General features: G+C 54.4%; 1 long non-coding RNA gene across 2 annotated transcripts; it reads left to right on the top strand.

The window, feature by feature from the left end:
- Nucleotide 1: 1 nt before the first annotated feature.
- On the top strand, nt 2-13,818 carry LOC141568301 (uncharacterized). 2 transcript variants are annotated; one of them, XR_016018143.1, is made up of 4 exons: nt 2-925; nt 6,938-7,043; nt 7,697-9,074; nt 13,764-13,818. It is a non-coding gene; the product is annotated as an uncharacterized LOC141568301 (long non-coding RNA). The 2 variants fall into 2 exon arrangements; XR_016018142.1 differs by lacking the exon at nt 13,764-13,818 and having other exon boundaries at nt 11-925; nt 7,697-10,387.
- The last annotated feature ends 7,233 nt before the right edge of the window (nt 13,819-21,051 follow it).

Raw genomic sequence — 21,051 nt, 5'->3', positions numbered from 1 at the left:
ACCTCTTCATACTCAGTCCAGCCATCCCCAGCTGGGGGTTGGGCACTGTTCTTGTTTTGCAGAGGAGGAGACTGAGGTCAGAGCGGCGAGGTGACTCCCCAGGTCATCCAGGTCATTTCCAAGGAGGGGAGTCTCGTCTTGAACCCTGACACCACCATGGACACTCGTGGGGGGAGCAGTAGCTGGAACTGGGATGCAGTAGGCAGGGAGGGTCAGAGTGAGAGTGTGGGTTCTGGTGTCAAACAGCCACTTCTGAGCTGAGCTGTGTGACATTGAGTGAGTCACTTCACCTCTCTGTGCCTCAGCTCCGTCTTTTGTTCAAGGGGATAATAACAAAAGCTGCCTCTTAGTGAGGGTGCAAAGAAGGGGTGCAAGGCAGGTGTTCCGAATGCACGTGGCACACAGGGGTGTTCCTGGTGATAACTGCCTCTTGTGTCCTAGAGCTCTGCATGGCAGAGTTGGTCAGACAAGGGGGCCCTGCCTTGACCACTGGGGCTGGGGTGCTCAGCCCTCCCATAGGGGGGCCCAGCCAAGAGCCCAGCTGAGGAGCAGCACCCTGGAGAGGCGAGGTCCAGGAAGGGTGCCCTGAAGCCTCTGCGTGCAGGAGAGGCTGCCACGTTGCACAGACAGGAACCGGGACTTGGGGGTGGGGCACCGCTCTGCGTGTCCTTGGGGACAGGTATTATGAGCTGTTTGTGATCTGAAGGGACTAAGGATCATATGTTGAGGAGCAGGACTGACTATTCCCAACCCCAGCGCCCAGCATGGCGCCCGGTGCCCAGTGGACAATCAGTAAAACTATGGAGCTGCCGTTCCTGAGGACTCCACGTGCCAGAGAAGAACTTAAAACAGGCAGCCTCCCTGAACTCCCAGTCTACCCTCCAAAGCAGGTGTGACCCCAACGTCCAGCTTACGGGGTCCGGGGGTAAGTGCCTTGCTAAGGTCACTGGGTGCTAAGGGGCAGAGTGGGATTTGAACCCCAGTGTGTCTGAGCCCAGTGGGTTGCATGCACCAGTCTGCCTCCCAGCCACCTGCTGACCAGAGAGGGCAGCCCCTCCTGAGGCTTCTGCACATGTTAGCAATGTCTGATGAAGCTCTGATCAACCCTGGGGCCATGTGCTGAGTGCTGTCCCCATGGCAGTCTCGGGGCGTGGCGGGGGGCTCATGGGAAGCCAGACGCGGCCCAGGCTTGGGGCAACAGTGTTTCATCCAGGGACCCCTGCCCAAGAGTGGGCTCTGCACATACTTTGGAGCTGCTTCCAAGCCCAGAGCTAAGCCTGTGACATTTGTTCCTTCCTGGATAAAAATCATACCATCTGCTCCCTGTCGGGGGCTGGCCAGGTGCTGGGCATCCCTCCCTGAGTCCCCCCAAAAGCCCTCAAGGGAAATGCTGCCTTCATCCCCATCTGGTGTATGAGAAAAGCGAGGGGCTTGGCTGGGAGTGTCACCATCTTTCTCATTTCTGCAAACGTCTCCAGCTCTAATGCTAGGAAGAGTCCTGCACTCACCCCGGCTCACGCGTCCATCCTGCCTCAGCCCCCCCCCCCACCCAGGGAACAGACACAGGTGCTGCCGCGGGGTCTACAGCCAGGGAAACTGAGGCTCAGAGCTGGGAAGGGGCAGAGCTGAGTTTCTCTTCCTTGCTGCAGACAGCCTGAGAGAGTCATCCAAGGTCACCAGAGCTGTTGCTGTGGCAAGATGGTAACAGTGTTTTGACTTCTGGTCAGGTCCTGCTTCCATCACCACGCACCGTGTAAGGCGGGGAGGGCAGGCGTGGGGGCCACCGGGGCCTCTTTAATTCATGAGTTACTGGCAGAAGCACAATCTCGGGGGAAGATTGATGACCGTGCTGCAGGTATTGGTGGGTGGATTCATAAAGCTGTCGGCAGCGGGCCGTAAATCAGATGAATATTCAAGATTCCGCCTCGGGAGCAATTCCCCAGCTCTGGCAATAACAAGATGGATGCACCACAGGAAGGCAGGCACGGTGGCCTCAGGAGCCCCCACATCCGGAACCAGCCTCTCTCCACTTGCACAGAACTTCTGCTTCTGCCTGGAAAACTTGGGAAGCTCCAAAGAGAGTGGAGAGGAGATCGTGGACCCCAAACCCACCTGCACAACCTATTTTAAAGATACTTTTATTGAGGCATAACTGACATGCAGTAACACACACAGGTCTTAAGTGGAAAGTGGGATGGGTTTGGATACCTGTGTATCACCACCCAGATCAAGGTCTACAACATTCCATCGTCACCCCAGAAAGTTCCCTTCTGCCCTTCTCTATTAATGCCCACCCCCCCACCCCCAGGCTACCCCTAGAGATAGGTGTCACCTTATCCATGGGACACAGAACCTGTGACAGATGGGGATTCACCCTCTATGTGCAATTTTGGGCTCTGCTTGATTTGCTGAGCGTCCTTTCGCACTGTGCAGCCCCCACCGTAAGTGTCACCGCTGTCGGTGGAACCAGTCCCCTATTCGTGACCCCCTTGTTTGTTTCCAGTTCTGCTCGTTTGGGATAAGCCTGCTGTGAATGCCTGTAGTGGTCTTTCCAGGCACGTCTCTTGGGTAAATACCCCACACATGGCACTGCTGGATCTTAGGGCTGCTGAGGCCCACGCTCAGATGTGCCCTTTACAAAACCTTCCGGTGGCTGCCCCTGGCACTCAGGAGACAATGCAAACTCCTCCTGCTCGTGGCCACAGCCCCTGCGTGATCCGATCTTGGTTGCCTCTGTCCTTGCCTCAGGCCACAGTCCCACCTGCTACCCAGGCTCCTGCCTACTGGCTGAGGTCAGACCCTACCCCAGGGCCTTTGCACTGGCTTCTCCTTGTTCCTGGAGGGTGGTAGAGTTGAGGGGCCTCACTTGGAGATGTCTGTGTGTTCTCCTCCCTCACCCCTGCATCCTCTGTAGCTGTCCCATCCTGGGGTCCCACAGGCTCACTCGGGGGAGACCCTGAGGATGCAAAGACTGCAGAGGGGCCCCTGCTGCCCTCCCATCCGCCAGTCCCATCTGTCAGTAGACGTGGGTCCCGTGGGAAGAATCACCACTGCCTTTTGCAGTGGGAAGCTTGCTTGCTGTGGCGAGGTGCTGGCTGCAATCACCAAGGGTGGTCCCATCATGACTCTCATCTGACAGACCAGGAAACTGAGGGCCCCTCAGTCTCTGGCATGTAGGGTGGGCCTCTCCATGGAGGGGAAGCCCTGAGCTGTCTGGTGTCTTGCCTGGTAAGGGAGCACTACGCTGTCTTCTGGCGGAGGCTGGACTCAATAAACTGCTCTTTCTTGGGAGCTGCATGCCCCCAGGAGGGCAAAAGGAGTGCTGTGCGCTTGCTGTCTTCAGGAAAACATCCCCTCCTACCCCACCCATGGCCCCACTCTCACACGGTCAGTTCTCTCCTAATTCTGGCTCTGTCACTGCATCAGTGCCAGCCAGCACCACAGGCAAATGTCCCTTGGGCTTGGAAACCTGTAGAAGTGAATACATGAAAGACCCTCCCCCTACCCCTGGGTCTCCCCATGTGTCTGGGACCCCCTCTCTGTCCTGGTACAAGCCAGCCCCAGGACTTAGCAACATCCCCGAGGTCAAAGCCCCCCAGGGTGGGCAAGCCAAAAGCAAACTCTGTCCACAGGAACTGCACAGGCTCTGCACCCCATTTCCTCCTGGGGGGGGGGCGTGTTGACAGAGGACATGTTCCCCCACCTCCCCTGCCCCTCTCCCTAGAGCTGACAGCGCTGGCAGCCCTGGTCCTGGGAGAAAGGGAATTGTCCCAGGTTCTCTCTCAGCAGGTCCTGCCAGCAGCCCTGATTTCTTCTTACGGATATTGGTGCCATCCACTGACCCCTCAAATCGACTCCCCAAAAGTCAGTCACCCCACATTTTCCCCTGTTGAGTTAAAAGTTTCTTGTCCTAGACTTCCAAAGTTCATGAAACAGCCTTAGCAACACAGGCACGTCTGAGGGCAGACAAGTGCGTCATGGAAACCTTGGAGGCTGGCGATTGGGCTGCCTTTGCTGCAGTCAGGTCCCCAAACGCTTGAAAAACAACATAATGTATTCCTGTCTGCAGCTCTGAGCAAAAGCTCATTTCGTGTCTTGTGTTTCCATTTCCTGAGGATTAATAAGTGTGGAGGGGAACTCAGGCTTCGTGCCGAATATTTATTTAGTCAATATACACATCAATTTAGCAAATTAGAGATTGCGAGCCATTTCTAAGCAATGCTGTAAAAATAATAGCTGTACTTTAAACTTGTAATGGATTTTGGTGTGGGGGTGGCAGCTACGTGCCTGGCACTTTATAAGCACAAAGTTTAGCTCTCTTTAAACTTCAGTGAATGTCTGAGTCATTGCAGGAGTTTGTGAAGACAGCAGACATCTAAACCCCATCATCCAGGGTACACGGAAGGGGTCTGGGGTGGGGATTCTGGAAAACATTTGCAGAAGACAAACAGTGGGCTTTGGGGCAGTGAGCCTGCATTTAGACCTGGGCTCTGCTCCTTCTCCATGGATGATGGCGCAGGACAGGGCTTCTCACATTTAGAGCTGCATTGTGGGGGACTGTTTGTAGGATGTTTCCAGCAGCATCCCTGGTCTCCAGCCACTAGATGTCATTAGTAGCAGCCCCCTCCCCAGTTATGACAACCAGGAATGTCTCCAGACAATGACACCTGTCTCCAGGGCTGGGGGGACAAAATCCAACCCCTCTCTCCCCACCGTGAACCACTGATGTTGAACAAGGTTCTCGGTCTCTCTCTGAGCCTCAATTTCTTCATGGAGACCCCTGTCCTGTGAACAAGATTTACCCCTTCTCCCCTCCACAACCTACTGAGAGAGCGGTGACCGCTCACATTCGATTGGTGAGAAAACAGGCTCAGAGGGGAACAGGGACTTGCGGGGGGTGGGGGCCACACCGTGGCTGAGCTGGGGAGTGAAAGCCACTTCCTCAGTCTTGGAAAGGTCAACGGCTCCTTCTCATCCCTCAGGCCTCTGTCCAAATATCACCTCTTCAGAAAGGCCCCCTCTGTTTCATTTGGGGCAGGTTTTAACCCCTCTCCCCGCTGCTCTTTTCATCGTGTCATGCTCTTCCCAGGGCTTGGCCCAGTGGGCACCTGGACTGTGTGTGTGTTGTCCCGTTCTTGTCTGTCTGGAATGTGTCAGTTGTCACTCAGGGCTTTCTCCATCTTGTCCCCTGCTTTTGCCCCAGGGCCTGGCACAAAGTAGGTGAACAAAAGAATAATAGTGCTTCCAGCTGCCCCATACCATCCATTCTCCCCATATCCTTCAGCAACGAAGCCCCCAATTTTTAGCTGCAGGGCACATGGATGTGCCACCAAGTGCTGGCCAATGAGATGTAAGTGGAAGTCTTACGTGTGGCCTTCTAGGAAGTGTCCTTATAGCGAGAGAGCAAGCCCGTGTGCACCCCTTTCTTTCCTGATGGCTGGAATGGGGACATGATGGCTGGAGCACAAGCAGCCACCTTGGACTATGAAGTAGAAGGTCTGTGTTGAGGATAGAGGGGCAACAAGGTAGAAGGGACCTGGGCTTTCGTGACTTCCAGTCTTACCCTGGTTTCTCTACTCCATGCACCACACTGAATCCTAACCAGTGCTCTAGGCTTTGGGGCGTCCCCAGGGTGGAAGAGGGAACAGATGTTTTTTATTCTGTCCAGGCTGTTCCCAGATCAATGGGTTCCTCAAGAACCTTCAGCTAGAAGGAGCTCCCACCTATACTGTTAAGGTCAACTCCTCCAGCTCCCAAGGTCAAAGGGCATTAGTGGCCCCCAGGAGGGGGAGAAGCACGAGAGTCAGGAGGAATGAGCCAGGATCCAAGCCTTGTAATATCAACTCAGGAACCAGTGTTCCTGAGATGACATTGTTGCTTCTCTGACTTTCACTCAAGTACTTCATTCATTCATTCATTCATTCATTCATTCATTCATTCATTCAATAAATGCCACTCTATGTTGGCTAGAGTCTGGGGACCAGATGACAACACTACAGCTTCTAGAATCTTCAGATAAAACAGACTAGTTGAGGGAGACAGACCATAAACCAGTTCACAGGGACACACATGTGGTGATGGAGAGTAGACATGCTCGGCTGGGAGTGAAGGGAGAGAGGGAATTGAGAGTCACTTAGTGCAGTGGTTTAGTCTATCTATCTATCTATCTATCTATCTATCTATCTATCTATCTATCTATCTATATCTATCTATCTAATTTTTTGTGTATCAAAAACAGCTGCATCTAAATTTATGAGCCTGCAGGTAGTTTTAGATGGGAGACAGGAAAGCGCTCTCTGAGCAGGGGAGGCAGTGCGGGTGAGGCCTGTGGAGGGCTGGGAACGGTGCGGGGGCAGAGGGAACAGACAGTGCGAAGGCTCTTGAAACTCGGCCTGTGAGGGGAGCAGGAGGATGACCAGGGGTCTGGAGCGGAGGGCCAGCCTTGAAGGCGATTTGGTTAGGGGCTCAGGGCCTGGGGCCCTCGTCAGGGACTTCGAATGGGAGCTGGAACGACACCAGTCTCCCCCAGGCTTTGCCAGCATTCTCCCAGCGGTGACCAGCAAACCCCCATGAGGCTGGGGGCTGGAGGGCTTTCTGGGGCCCTGGAGCTGCTCTTCCCTCCTGTGGGCAGCTGCTCACACCCCACATTCCCCATCACCCACGGCTGCCTGGGGGGTGTGACATCTCCCGGCTGGAGAGACATCTCAAGGTGATGGGTGGTGTGCCTCGCACTGGCTCCCAGAGCTCCAGCTGCCCGCACAGGTAACCTGGCCTGCTGCGAGGCTTCCCTCCCCGCCTCCCCTCTCCACCGCTCCCATAGCATTTCCTGGGTCACTCGGATCTGCTGCTGGGAGAACCCAGCCTGAAACAGTAGTAGCTCATTTAGTCCTCACAGCAACCCCAGAAAAGAGACACTATTATTGCTTCCACTTTACAGGGAAGAAAACTGAATTGAAGCACAGAGAAGTAAAGTGAATTGACGAAGGACACACAGGAAGTGGCAGAGCCGGGACTTGACTCCAGGCGGTCCGCTTCTTGAGTCTGTGAGTTAACACCCTGCCCCGTGGCAGGGTTGAAGTTTGGATCTGATTCTGGCATGCAGGCAGCACAGGCTTGGGGCAGACCAGGTTCTGCAGCTGTGGTCCCTCACTGCAGCCGCTGTGCTCAGGGATTTTATACAAAGGCTGAGTGTGTGACCCCACTCCAGACCCACTGAATCAAAAACTCAGGGTGGGGCCCAGGACTGTCCCCCACAAGACTCTTGCACACACTCAAATTTGAGAGCCTCTGGTGGAGATGAGGGTGTGGACCTGACCTGACCTAGTTTTGAAAGGTTCCCTCTGGCTGCCGTGCAGAGATGGGTGGGAGGCACAGAATGGGTCTCCATCCCAGGGAAGAGGGGTTTCAGGGCAGAGATGGGGGCCATAGGGGTGGAATAAAGGCGTCAGATTCAGCCCAAATTTGGGGGTTGAGCTGACAGACTTGGAGATGGCTAGGACGTTGGTGGTGAGACCAAGAAGAACCAAAGATGACACGTCAGTTTTTGGCTTCAACCAGCAAAGGGGGTACATGTACTGGAGTGAAGAACAACGGGGGAGAAGCCAGTACGTGGGCTGGGACTGGGGTCCACATAATAAGGAGGACTGGGGCACATCTGCGGGAGACGGCTACCTTGCAGCCAACCTATGTCTTCCAGACGCAAGAGTCTCTCTGGGGACCTGGCCTCCCTCACAGGACAAAGCTGAATCGTGCGACCTTGGCAGGATGGCAGGAAGCTACAGCTGTGCTGGTGGCTCCCTCTCCCAAGTCCAGTCCCGGGGCCTAGGACAGGAGCAGAGATTGTGGCACTGGAGATGAAGAATGTGCACCTGACCTGCCCAGAGACGCTCGGCTTCCAGTGTGCTGGGTTGAGATCCAGCAGGAAGGGCCAGGCAGAGGCTGGACCACCCCACACCCCCGCTAGGGAAGGACCTTGGTCCTGATATCCTAACTGCAAAGCACCGGGGCTCAGGACAAAACATCAGCGGCTGTGTTCGGCTGTGTTCCGCGATTGCATGCAAAGCTTTACAACAATGACTGCTCACTGCCCCGCCCTGCCCTTAGGCTGCTGGGGGAAAGCAGTGGGGTGCCCCGCTTGGCACCCAGTAGGCCATGCCAACCCTGACCCTGCATGGCGCACATTCTCGGATAGGGCTGCTTTCTGACGGGGGCCTGGCTCTGGGGCCAGAGCTGCAGCTCAGAGGAGTGCTGTCCGGGCCAGCCGAGCTAAGGGAGCTCCCTCCACGATTTCCTGCCCACTGGGCTCCAGCCTGTGAGCTAGCAGCCCCCTCCCCAGGGAGGCACCCAGGTTCAAAACCAGCCAAGAAGCAAAGACAAAACGGTGCTGTGTCGTAGTGCACTTGAGAAAAACACTAGCCCCCACCCCACCCCCACCCTTGGGTGCCACCCGGCTTTGGGGAGTTTTGCTGTCTTGGTAGGTGTGTGTGTGGGTGTGTGGGGGTGTCCACCCAGGATCCTCTGTACTAGCCCCCTCCTGCTCAGACAGGACTTTGCAGGCCGTGTTTTGCTTGACCGAAGTCCTGAGCAGTGGGGATAGAGCCAGGACAGGTGGGGCTACCCCAGCTAACCCAAAGCTAGTGTCTCTGAGAGCTCGGAAGGTTCCAGCAAGAGATGCGGCCTGAGCCAGCTCATTAATCATTGCCTGGGATCCGGACTCTGCTTGGATGACTTTTCCAGGCCGCAGGAGGGCTCGGCCCAGCATGAAGTCCAGCCGTGATCATTCTAGTGGGTGTGTTTTGGGACCTGCCAGAGGGAAAGGGAGGTTAGAGGTCAGTGGGAAAGGGGTGATCTCCAGGCGCTGGGGTCGCACCTCCCTCCTCGTGCTCCCTCCCAGGGCCAAGGTGGAGTGGGACGAGATTAGATGAGAAACAGAAGCTGGAGCAACCCCAGAAGTCCCCAGCCACCTAGAAGGAGGGCCGGGGTCTCCTCAGAGCGCTGGGTGCTGGTCCTCCAAACATCGACTGAGCACCTGGCAGGGGGAGGCACGCCAGGTGCAAACGTGAATAAGGAGACAGGTACGGTAGAAGGGTGTGTTTTTAAAACATGCTCGTGGTTATCGAGCGTGCCACACGTCAGGCACCATCCCGAGCCCTCAACATCTGCCCGTCTAACACTGGCCCCCCCTGAGCAGTACAATCAGTTATCTCCACTTCAGGGTGAGGGGCACTGAGGCTCCTTGGGGTCAGCTCCTGGCCCAGGACCGCAGGCCGCAAATGGCAGAGTAAGTCTGAACCGGGCCTCCGGTTCTAGTGCCTGGGCCCGAAGCCCCTCAGCCACCTCTGAGCCAGGTATGGGACAGCCTGGGTTGGAGATGGAGATGGACCCCAGGCCCGTGGCCAGTTCCCCATGACATATTACATGGGGTGGGTGGGGCATCTCGGGGACGTGCAGACCCTACTGGGTCGCCCCTGGCACAGGCTCGAGACCCACTAACAACAGCTGCAGTGGACGGGAGTTTTGCTGGGAGGGCGCCCGAGAAGCAGGTGGAGTGTGTCCTCACGGGCGCAAGACAGGGAGCTGGCCCACCCACTCTGCTCTGTCCCGGGGACACCCACAGCCTCTGTCACCCCAGGCCCACATTGGCCCAACACAGCTATCCCCAAGAGAAATTACCAGGCAGCTGAGGGTCAATTCCAGGGCCATACGCAGCCCCGAGATGGCACCTCTGTGGAGGCCGGGGTGACTCTCAGAGGAGAGGGAGGCATGAGCCTCCTGCCTGGAAGAGGGACACCTAAACGGAGGCCTGTAGCCACATGAAAAAGCGGGAAGGGCGTCCACGAGAGGGAACAGCATTACGCGGGGGCCCAGAGGCCCGGCTGGAGCTGGATGTGGTCGTCGTGTCTGGTGTGCAGAGCTGGGGGGCAGGGGCAGGGAGATGGTGGGGGATTGGATGTGTGGGTCCAGCTAGCCTGAGGGATGAATTCAGGGGGTAATGGGGAGCCACTGAGGGTTGCAGAGGGGGTGTGTGGCAGGACTGGAGCTGCATTTCCAAGTCCTCTGGATTCTGAGTGGAGAATGGAGGGGGTCAGCAGGGAGGCTGCTGCAGTGTCTGGAGAAAGATGGTGGTGGCTGGACCAGAGGTGGCAGGGCCAGGGGGATCGGGGGGGGGGGGTGCTTGAGGGCACTAACAAGTGAGTGTTGTCAGGAGAATCTTCTAGAGAGAAGAGCTGCCTGGGTCCTGGGAGCCACCCAGCTGGGCCCTTCCCTGCTCCTGGGGCACTGGAAGGAGACAAGACCCAGAAGGCCTGATTCTTACCCAGGAGGAGGCAGGACCACCTCATAGCAGTGAGAAGGGCCAGGGGGACATGGCTTAGCCCTGGCCCTGCCCCACCCCTCACCAAGGGAGGGCAGGCTGGAGGGGGACCGGGTAGGCAAAGGGTGGGGGCACACGGGACACACAGGCGGAGGGGCTGGGGTTGAGGTTCAGGGCTGAGGACAGAGGGGAGGTTTGGTCTGAGCCCTGAATGTCAGCAAAGGAGAGGGCGGGAGGGTCAGGAGGTGGGGGGGCAGCCCCCCCACCAGGCAGAAAACCTCTGGCCATCAATGCCATGTCCAGCCTCTGGCAGATCCCTTAGATGTCCCCTGCTGGAAGCCAGAATCAGCCAGAAAAATCAATGCTTAACCCATCAACTCCAGTGGAACACGGGCCAGGACGTCAGCACTTGGACAGAGACCTGGGGCTTTGTCAACAGCCAGCAGGAGTGAAGTTCCTGTAGATTCAAGGCCACGTGCTTGACTCTGTGTGGGGGCACCTGGCAGCTCAGGCCAAAGGGAAGTGGAGGAGGATACTGTGGGGTTCACCGCGCACCCTAGTCTTCCTGGGGTCCCCAGGAATCTGAGATGCAAGCCCACTGTGATGGCTTCATCAGAGGGACTGCAAAGGAAGGAGGAGATAGGGCCATATAGACTGGACACAGGGATGGAAGGGATAGGGGTGGCGACCTGGGGCCCCGAATGAGGGTCTGAAGGTGAGGGCACAGCCACTGTCCTTAGGAACCCACGGTTTGGTGGAAGGAACAGGCCACAAGCTAAGTCTCTCACTTCTGCCCAAGTGTGAGTGTGGTGCAGACCAGAAACCAGGCCCCACAGCCTGGGGGGTTTGCTCTGCTGAGGCAGTTCTGGGGCACAGACCTGCCCTCCGGACAAGGTGGATGCGGAGGCCTCGATTTACCCTGCAGCCCTTGGTCCTGCAAAGGGTCAAAGTCAGGAACTGCTCCTTCTCGGTTCTGGGCCTCCGGACTTCACAGGCACCGGGCTCAGTTAGAGGTGTGTCACTGAGTTCAGCCATTCACAGCCTGTGTCTGCCCCTGGCAAGGCAGCAGTGGAATGCTGATTCCTGGGCCATACCTGCCCTCCAGGTACAGCACGTCCGGGCGTTGCTGGCGTTGCTATGGAGTCCACCCTGGGTTGTGAGGGTCACCTGGCCAAGCCCAGGCCCCAGGGGAGTGCTGATACTTGAGAACATAGCAAGGGCCTTGAGCTAGACCCCAAGGGACCCATCGGTGTGAGGTGGAGTTTGTAGGACAGAAAGATAAATATTGACTCAGGGAAGGGCCCAGGAAGGCTTCATGGTGGAGTTGAATGTTGGGTGGAGCTCCAGGGGCAGAGGTGAGACGAAAGGGCATGTAGGTGGAGGGCACTGCACAAGCAGAGGCCAGAGGCTGGAAAGGGGTGTTCCTGTGCTGTATGTTTCATATACGTTGCGCCAGACTCTCCCCTCCTGAGAATGCTCTGTGGTTAGCTCACTGCTCGAAACCACTCCTAACGTGGTGTGCAGGACTGGCCTAACCCCGCTGGCCCCTCAGGCTTCGTCCCCTGATCTCTTTCTGTCGCCTCACCAGCCTTGAATGCACTCACGTCTTCCTGCTCCAGGACCTTTGCACACTCTCTCCCTGTGGCTTTGTTTCTCCTCTCGCTGACTTTTTGGCTGACTCATCTTTGGGGTCTCATTTCAAATGTTCCTCTCTTCAGAGAAGCCCTTCTTGTCACCTCAGACACTCCATGTCACACCTCTTAGCTATTTCCTCCTGAGCACACAGGGTAATTTATTTCCTTGTTCTTCTAACTAGTCTCTCTTCCCGGAGGACACGCTCAGCTCCAACAACAGCTGGAGTGGAGTGGAGGGGCTTTAATGGGTGTTTAGAACTTTGCTGGACAAAAGATGTCATCCTGTAGGGGGCAGGGGGTGTTGAAAGGGAGAGAGACAGACAGAGACAGAGAAAGAAAATTAGACAGAAAGAGGCAAGAGAGACAGGCAGCAAGAGACAAAGTTGTCAGGATTCCAGGCGCTGACCAGGGGGAGGGGGTGGGAGGTGTGACCGGCAGGAGCCCTACGGGAAAGGGGGGTGTCAGAGAGGGCTGGGAGGGGCCAGGACAGATGAATCCTGAAAGCCCCTCCAGGGACTGGATACAGAGGTCACTTGGAGGACTCACACACATTTGGGTGGAGCGGGTAGATGTGCAGGAATGGCCAAATTAGGGATTGGGGGGTCCACAGAAATGGCGTAGGGGTAGGGGGCGTCTTAGAATCCAAAGATCCAGCTCTGGGAAGGACCTCGGGAACCAACCCCTCCCCCCCCAGGGTCCTGGGCTGAGTTCAGCTCCACGTGGAGGCCAAGAACTGACCCCCTGTCCAACTGCCCCCTTAAGTGCAAGCATGGGCTCAGTTTGCAAAAAAAGATGAGGGGTGCCACCTGGTGGTCAGAGCCATGGCGGATGCCCAGGTCAGGGCCCACAGTGTCCAGGGCACAGGAAGACGGTCCCTATACGTCTCCTGTGTTCTGGCATGTCTGTAGCCACCCAGTTACTATACGTGTCCTGCAGATAAAGCAGAAGAGCCAGAGACAGATGAAAGAAACCGACCACCTGTAATTTTGCAGCCAGAGTGAGCCTTTCTTTACATGTGTACTGACTTCCTTCCAGACTTCTCTCTACGCACGCAGATATATTTTCATCCCAAAAGTGAGTCGTAGCCCACAGAGAGTTCTGTGCCATACTGGGGGTGTGCCCCACACAGCACTAGATGGTGGAACTCTTTCTGTATCGGTGATTGTTCTTTTACTAGATAATTCGAGCAGCTGCGCACGCACTTTGGGTGTGCCCAGGGGGTGACTCAGGCAGACTCAGAGCCGCAGGTCAGATTTGCAGGAACAAAGTGAGTTTTCCAGAGGTTTTTTTGTTTGTTTCTGTTTCTGCTTCCCTTGAGGAAGACAAATTACAAAGCCCTTGATGGCGCCGTGATGGGAAGGGGTGCTGACAAATCCATGCTCAGAGACAATCATCATGGCACCCCAAGTGGCTGCACCATAGTGGCCACTGACCCGCCTCAGTTTCCTCATCTGGTAAATAGACAAAAATCCCAGTCTGTCCATTTCATAGGGCCGTTTGAGGGTTAAACAGTGACTCTGTAAAGCACTTCCTATGGGGACCAGTGTGCCGCCAGCTCTTGGTAAATATCAGCTTTCCTCACTATTCTCATCACCTGCAGAAGGGGTCGGGATACCTCCTACGAGCTCATGGAGGGAGTCCCAGGTACAGGATGTCGTTAAATTACGCCAAGATAGATCTACGTTTTGCTATAGGTGTGGCCGGGGCTGTGCGGGGAACCATGAGCAGTGATGACAGCAGCCCCTCAGCCCTCACTGCATGTCAGGCACTGCTTTAGGGCTTGCTGTGGATTATCTCACTTAACCCCTGGTTTGCAGATGGGGAAACTGAGACTCAAGGAGATCGAATAACATTTCCCAGGGCAAGCATCTGATAAGTGGCTGACCCCCGATGGGGCTCAGGCCTGGCAGCCCTATGGAGAAGTATTGTTAGGGTGGAGTGGGGTGGGGGCGTTCTCTCCTCTGGGCTGGCGGGAGGAGGCGACGCCTGGCAGTGTGGGGGTAGTACCATGCCTGTGGGACGGTGGGAGGGGTGCCTTGTTGGGAGGTCCTGCTTAGCCCTGGTTGCTGAGCTGTGTGTACATTGGGGGTCAGCGTGCTGAGGTCCAAGGTGGCAGGTCACTCAGGGCATGTCACAGCCCAGAGGGTGAAGTCACTGCCCCCCAGGCCTGGACCAGAGAGAAGTAGAGGTGCTGTGGCTTCTGACTCCATCCTATGTGAGCCGATTGTTAGATTTGAAGCCCAGACGACCCCAGGAGTCAGAGGAGGAAGAGGGGACCTGGGAGGGCAGGATGCAGAGGAGTGGGCGGCCCCTGCGATGGGGGCAGCTCAGGATGCAGGGGACACAGTTAGCCACAGCACTGCTACAGAGACTTCTGCGAGCTGACACGGACCCATTTCATCCTGAAAGTCATCTTGAGAGGGATGATGATCCCATTTACACACGAGGTGGCCACATGAGGACATGCAGGCTGACTGTGCTCACATGGGGTTGTCACACTTCGGGTCCTGCACCACGTGTCAGTGGTGGCCCCCAACCACACGTCCCCACCTCCCAGACTGGCAGTGTTTCCCAAGCATGATGTGGGCTTTCCACGCATAAAAGATTTCTTTTACCCCCACGTGGGTTGTCTTCACCCACTTTGTTCCCTGGGTTTTATCCTGGCTGTGTGATCTTGGGCAAGAGATTAACCTCTCTGTGCCTCAGTATTTTCACCGTGTGAAATGGGGTAAGTCTCCCTTGCAAGCAGGAGTCCCATAAACGTCAGCTACTCTCAGGGCTCAGGGCTGTGATGCTGCCGGAAAGGTTGCAGATAAGGTCTTTGAGGCTCCTGCAAGAGCTGGGCTGGGGATTTCTGGGGGTCCTAGCTTAGAGGAAAGAAAATCAGCCCTTGCAGACCACTGCTTTTTATTTGAGGGCACTGGTATCAGCAGAAAGGTAGCCCCCCTAGAGTTGGAAGTGCAGGAACTTAACCTGGGGTCTGTGGACAGTCTTCAGATGTGTGCATCTCTCAAAACCATGAAGAAATGTCGTGTGTCTGGCCACTTTGGGGAGACCCTGGAGGTAAGTTCAGAAGCTCAGCCAGTGCTGCAGCCGGCCAGCGGCCTGACAGCTTATGGCCAGCAGAGGGCGCTCGGCCCAAGGCTGTGAAAGGCTGAGAGCCCGCTCAGCTGGCGGCTGGGCTGCAAGAAGCTGGCTGGGGGCTGGGTCCCATCTGGAATATGGCTGGCACCTGCCTGGGGCTCCTCGTCCCTCAGAAGCCCTCCTGCTACAGAGACCAGCCAGTTGGTGGTGCTGGGGGGAGGGGATTGCTCCTACCCGTGGGGCTGCTGGGGTCACCACTATGTGGTGGTCTGTCTGTGTGCCCAGCTGGGGGTTCCTTGAGGTAACAGGGGGAGTTTTTAAAAATACCCCTGCCCAGGCCTCATCCCCACAGATTGTCCTCAATCGGTTGGGGTTGGGTCCGGACAGATGTGCCCAGGGCTAAGAATCACTGTGCACGATCTCCTTGAACCCTCCCGGTGAACTCGTGGGGAGGCGCTGTCTTTATTTCTGCCTGTTTTACAGAGCAGGAGCCGAGGCTCAGGTGATGGGACTTACCTGAGGTCACGCTCAGGTTACAGCCAGGGCTGCGGCGATGTCACGCCCTGCGATTCTTTACTTTTATGATATCAGTAATGACGACATCGCCTTTGGCAGGCTTTCTCACATCTGGGGCTTGGTGATTCTTGGTGGTGGGGGCTGTCCTGCTTAGCTGTGTGATGGGTGGGGGGGTTAATGCGTGCCCCACCCCCAATGAGGTTCGTGTCCTACTCCCCAGTTCTGTGAATATGTGACCTTATATGGAGAAATAGACTTTGCGGATGTGATTAGGGACTTGAGATGAGGGGTTATCCTGGATTGTCAGGGTGGGCCCCAAATAATCACTGGGGTACTCATATGAGGCAGGGAGGGAGGGAGAGATAGAAGGAGGAAGATGGGAAGATGGGAAGCTCCTGGATTTGAGGATAGAGGAGGAAGGGCCCACAGCTGAGGGCTGTGGGCTGCTCTAGAAGCTGGAAAAGGCAAGGTAGCGGATTCAGCCCTGGAACCTCCAGAAGGAACCAGCTCTGCTGACGCCTTGACTCCAGCTCAGTGAGGCCCATGTGGAGCTTCTCACCTCCAGGCTGTAAGGTAGTAATTTTGTGTTGTTTTAAACTTCTTCATTTGTGGCAATTTGTTACAGCAGCAATGAGACATTACCCCCTGCCCCTATCTATCCTGTGACAATAAAAAATGTCTCCTGACATGTCACAAGTCCCCTGAGAGGGCAGGATGTGGGTAAAATGGGCCCCAGGGGGAACCACTGAACTAAAGTTATTTTTTTTTAATTGCTTTTTTTTTTTAGTTACAGTTGACATTCAGTATTATTTTATATTAGTTTCAAGTGTCCAGCACAGTGGTTAGACATTTATATAATTTATGCAGTGGTCCCCCCATTAGTCTAGTACCCACCTGGCACTATACATAGTTGTTGCAACATTATTGATTATATCCCCTTTGCTGCACTTTACATCCCTGAAACTATTTCGTAACTACCAATTTGTATTTCTTAATCTCTTCTCCTTTTTCACCCAGCTCCCCAACCCCCCTCCAGATTGTTTACTGAGTTCTTACCACATGTAGCCTGGCCAGCTGTGGCCCCAATCATCTCATGTAACCCTCTCAAAACCCTGAACCATGTGCACGTAATGTCCCAGGAAGGATTCTGACTGGTCGAGCATAGGTCACATGCTGCTCTGTGAACCAATCAGGGAGAATGGAGTGATCGACTGAGGCTTTCATGGTCACTGTGCCAAGTATTAGGAGGACTTTTCCATCTAGAAATTCATGATATTTAATCTGGGAACATTTTTGTTGGTGGTTCTCAGGGTTTTTTTGTTGTTAATTCATGCCTCCCGCTTTATCTATCCACACTCTCCACTTAACGAAATACAGGGCTTACTCAACCTTATAAATTTCTTACCTCTCTCATTGTCCATTTTATAAACAAAAAAATTTTTTAAAGATTTTATTGGGGAAGGGGAACAGGACTTTATTGGGGAACAGTGTATACTTCCAGGAATTTTTTTTTTTTTCCAAGTCAAATTGTTTTCCTTTCAATCTTAGTTGTGGAGGGTGCCGTTCAGCTTCAAGTTGTTGTCCTTTCAGTCTTAGTTGTGGAGGGCGCAGCTCAGCTCCAGGTCCAGTTGCTGTTGCTAGTTGCAGGGGGCACAGCCCACCATCCCTTGCGGGAGTCGAACCGGCAACCTTGTGGTTGAGAGGACGCGCTCCAACCAACTGAGCCATCCAGGAGCTCAGCGGCAGCTCAGCTCAAGGTGCCGTGTTCAATCTTAGTTGCAGGGGACAGAGCCCACTATCCCTTGCGGGACTCGAGGAATTGAACTGGTAACCTTGTGGTTGAGAGCCCACTGGCCCATGTGGGAATCGAACCGGCAGCCTTCGGAGTTAGGAGCATGGAGCTCTAACCACCTGAGCCAACGGGCCGGCCCCTGGGAAATTTTTTCTCAACATTTTCTTCCAACTCTTCTATTGTTTGTAATTTTTCTTCAGCTTTCATACTTAAAATGTGAAGGAGCTTGCCCTCATTCTCCTAAACTAAAGTCCTTCCTTCCTTCCTTCCTTCCTTCCTTCCTTCCTTCCTTCCTTCCTTCCTTCCTTCCTTCCTTTCTTTCTTTTTTTTGTTTTTTGAGCAAACCATTCTTGTTTTCTGGTTGTGATACCCTCTCCTCTCTTGGAGAGTGGTAATGATAGAGCATTGAAGTTCTCTTCTGTTCACTGCATTTTCTCTAGTTCCTCATAATTCCTCCTATGTTTGTTTGCATTTTGTCTGATTTCCATATTGGAAGCTTTTCTCAAATGTCTTGTGAAATACCTTTTTAAATAAAAAATCCCGTTTGAGTAGGATTTTCTGTGGTTTACGGTGACTAATGACCCCCACACCTGCCCACCATGCATACTCCCCAATTTAAAACCACATGTGCCCACTGATTGCACCTTGTTCCCCAAATATTCTATGAAAGAGGCAGAAGAGGAATTCTTGGTATTGTGCAAAGTAGGAACAGAGGGCACAAAGAGGGTTAAATGATTGGGTGTCTACACCAATATCCAGAGTGACCCCACTCCATGATTGTTCCTCAAATGAAATGCTTTCTTTTTCCTTCAATACAGAAAGCCCTTCCATATTTGGGGAACTCTGGGAAGAAGCACCCACACCTCCTTTCTGAAGTGGATGCCTGATATTTTCCAGCGCAGAACCCTTCCCTCTCCTTCCTGGGGAGCAGGTCCCTGTGGATGACCTCACTTTCCCCACCATATCTGTCAATCACAGTACTCCATTCTCCCTGATTGGTTCAAGAATCAGCATGTGACCCATGCTTGACCAATCAGAATCCTTCCTGGGACATTCTACCAGCAGTATTTGCTTTGAAGAATTCTCTTTCTGCTTGTTTGCTAAGTTGGCAGGCCATAGCCTTGGGTGACTGGTGACCACATAGAGTCAGAGAGATAGAGAAAGTCAGAGAGACAGAAAGAAAGGCATGTAAAAGTAATACTTGAGTCCCTGGATCCAGCCATTCCCGAAGCTAGGTATCCCTTGATTTCCCAATTACATGAGCAAATAGAGTCCCTTTTTAAAGCCTAGGTGATCCAGGTTTCTGTCACTTGCAGCCCAAATGCTCCTGAATTACTTCATAGACTCTTTTTTCTTGCTCAGAGCCTCTAATGTTGTCTGTCTGCTATAACCCCAGAGGTGAGGACTCCATCTGGACTCCCCTGAGATGAGTAGGGAACCCGGGATGAGAAAATAGAATTGCCTTTGTGAGCAGGTCGTGGATGTTTTGGAAAATCACTTCTAACTCATGGAGCAAATTCCTCCTCCCCACCCGCTACCCCCATCCATCTTTGGGGGCTGCAAGTTCTGTGTGCATATATCATCACAGAAGAGAGGGTGGCGGGTAGATGAGCTAGTGACAGCCAAGGGCTGGGGGATGGACGGACTTAATCATCTTCTTCTGCTTTTAATGGTAGCTAGTTAATTTCCTTCCTGAAGAGACCAGCGTTGACCTTCACCTCCAGTCTCCATTAACTGCTGGCAATGCTTTGTCAGCATGTTTATGACAAATTAATTATACAGAGAAGGGAAATCTTGCTGGAGAAAAATGAGTGTTCGGTTTGGGCTGGCAGTGGGAGCTGAGGCTGTTCTGAGATGCTTTCGGACCATCTGCTGAGATGAGCCTGGTTAACCACAGACCTTGGGCACACTTTGAGTCAAGTGGTTGGTTTTCATCTCACCGCGGAAAAAAGACAATGCCAAAAGCAATGAGCCAAAACTGATTTCAAGCCCCTTATCCCTGGTGGCGAGTTTGCAAACCAGATATCCCAGGCAGGCACGATTTGGGGGGCCCAGGTCACCATGGTGGCTGAGATAAATTGGCCCCAGGAGGCCGGGCAAGTCCAGCCCATGGGATTCCAGCCCATGAATCCAGCTTCCCTGTGGCGTGGACCTGCCCAGTTCTCCCTGGGATACGTGTGAAGGTGGGGCTATGCGTGTTTAGAGCCCAGTATCAATTGCTTCCCATTCCAGCCAACCTCCCACTTCTACTTCCTTTGCTATGTGTTTCCCAGCAACACCCAAAGGGCTGTGCTGCTCTGAATAAATCCGTCCTGTTCTGACCTTCGTACCTTTGCTGGGCGTGCCCCTGCCTAGAACCCCATTCCCACCCTACCTGACCTCCTGTCTCTGCCAGGTGTTGAAGAAGGTGCTCTCAGCGTTTCCTCCTCTCTCGGGAAGCCTCCAAGATGCTCCAGGCAGTGTCTGGGCCCCTGGCCCTCCCTCCCTGAGTTCCTGGGGATTATTCCTACTCCAGACTCCCTGCTGGTGTCTGTGCCCCACCCCCCACCGCTGACTGTGAACTGCCCACTGAGGACAGGGCTTTGTTTCTCTCTCTATATATAGGCCCAGGGCCTGGCACACAGGCCCAGGGCCTGGCACACAGGTCAGTGAAGGGACCTGTCCAGCACACAGTGGAGGTACAAGAGTGAAACGACAGGCCCCTGTGCCTAGTGGATTTACCAGCAGATGCTGGGGAAAGGCAGAGGACTTCTGAGGTTCTTACCTGTCTGGTGGCATCTCTTTTCTTTTAACTTTAGAAAACCATCCATCCTTTCCCCTCAAGCTATGTGATTGGATATAGCTGATTCCCTTCCTGGTGCCAGGGAGAGATCATATGATACCACTTGGCCAATCACAGCATTCCTTTGCTCTGGCCACTGACCAGTTGGGGGGTGGGCACATGACCAAAGCCATCCAATGTGGCTTTTGCTAGTGGGAAGAGATGCTCTCCTTCTACTGGCCAGTAAGCTAGTGGCATGGAGTCCTGGAGCTTGCAGGGGCCACCTTTGCCAACCCAGAGGAGAGCAGAGCAGAAAGATGGGGAAAGGAAGGCTGAGTCCTAAGACACTGTCTGCACTCTTTGACCTGGACATTTCTGAAGCAGGCTTTATGCTTGGACTTGTCTATGCTCAATGAGCCCACACATCCCTTTTTGTGCTGAAGTGGGTCCCCGCTTTCTGTCATTTACAACCAGATGAGACTTGATGAATACAGAGAGACAGATAAGTAACGAAGCGATGACAGGGCAATGAGTCACTTGTTTGACGGGGAAACAAGGAGGCCTCAGGTGTAGAGATGAGGCGCTGGCTGGAGCTCGGGAAGCCTTCCTGGATGAGGTCACGTCTCAGCTGGGACCTGTGGGCTGAGTGGCATCGAGCTAAGGAGAGGGGTGACAGACAGGAGAGAAACACGCTGCCCTGGGAAACCACGTTAGACTAGACCTGACCTGCACACTAAGGGGACATGCCAGCTCGTCTAATGGACAAGTGCAGAGGAGTCTACTTCAGGAATGACTGGATCCGGGAGCTCAAACCCTGCCCTCGGACTCCCCGTTAGGGGACACACTGTAAGTGCTGTGTGTTGGTCCAGGCGGTGATCAACATACCAGGGCACCTGCCCTTGAGACCCTCCCAGTGGAGTTGGGAAAGGAGATAAAAATGTGTTCAATGACT

Source organism: Rhinolophus sinicus, chromosome 13 (assembly GCF_057876585.1).
Source record: "Rhinolophus sinicus isolate RSI-liver-muscle chromosome 13, RSI-T2T, whole genome shotgun sequence".
Taxonomy (NCBI): Eukaryota; Metazoa; Chordata; class Mammalia; order Chiroptera; family Rhinolophidae; genus Rhinolophus; species Rhinolophus sinicus.
This window is presented reverse-complemented; position numbering and strand designations above follow the sequence as displayed.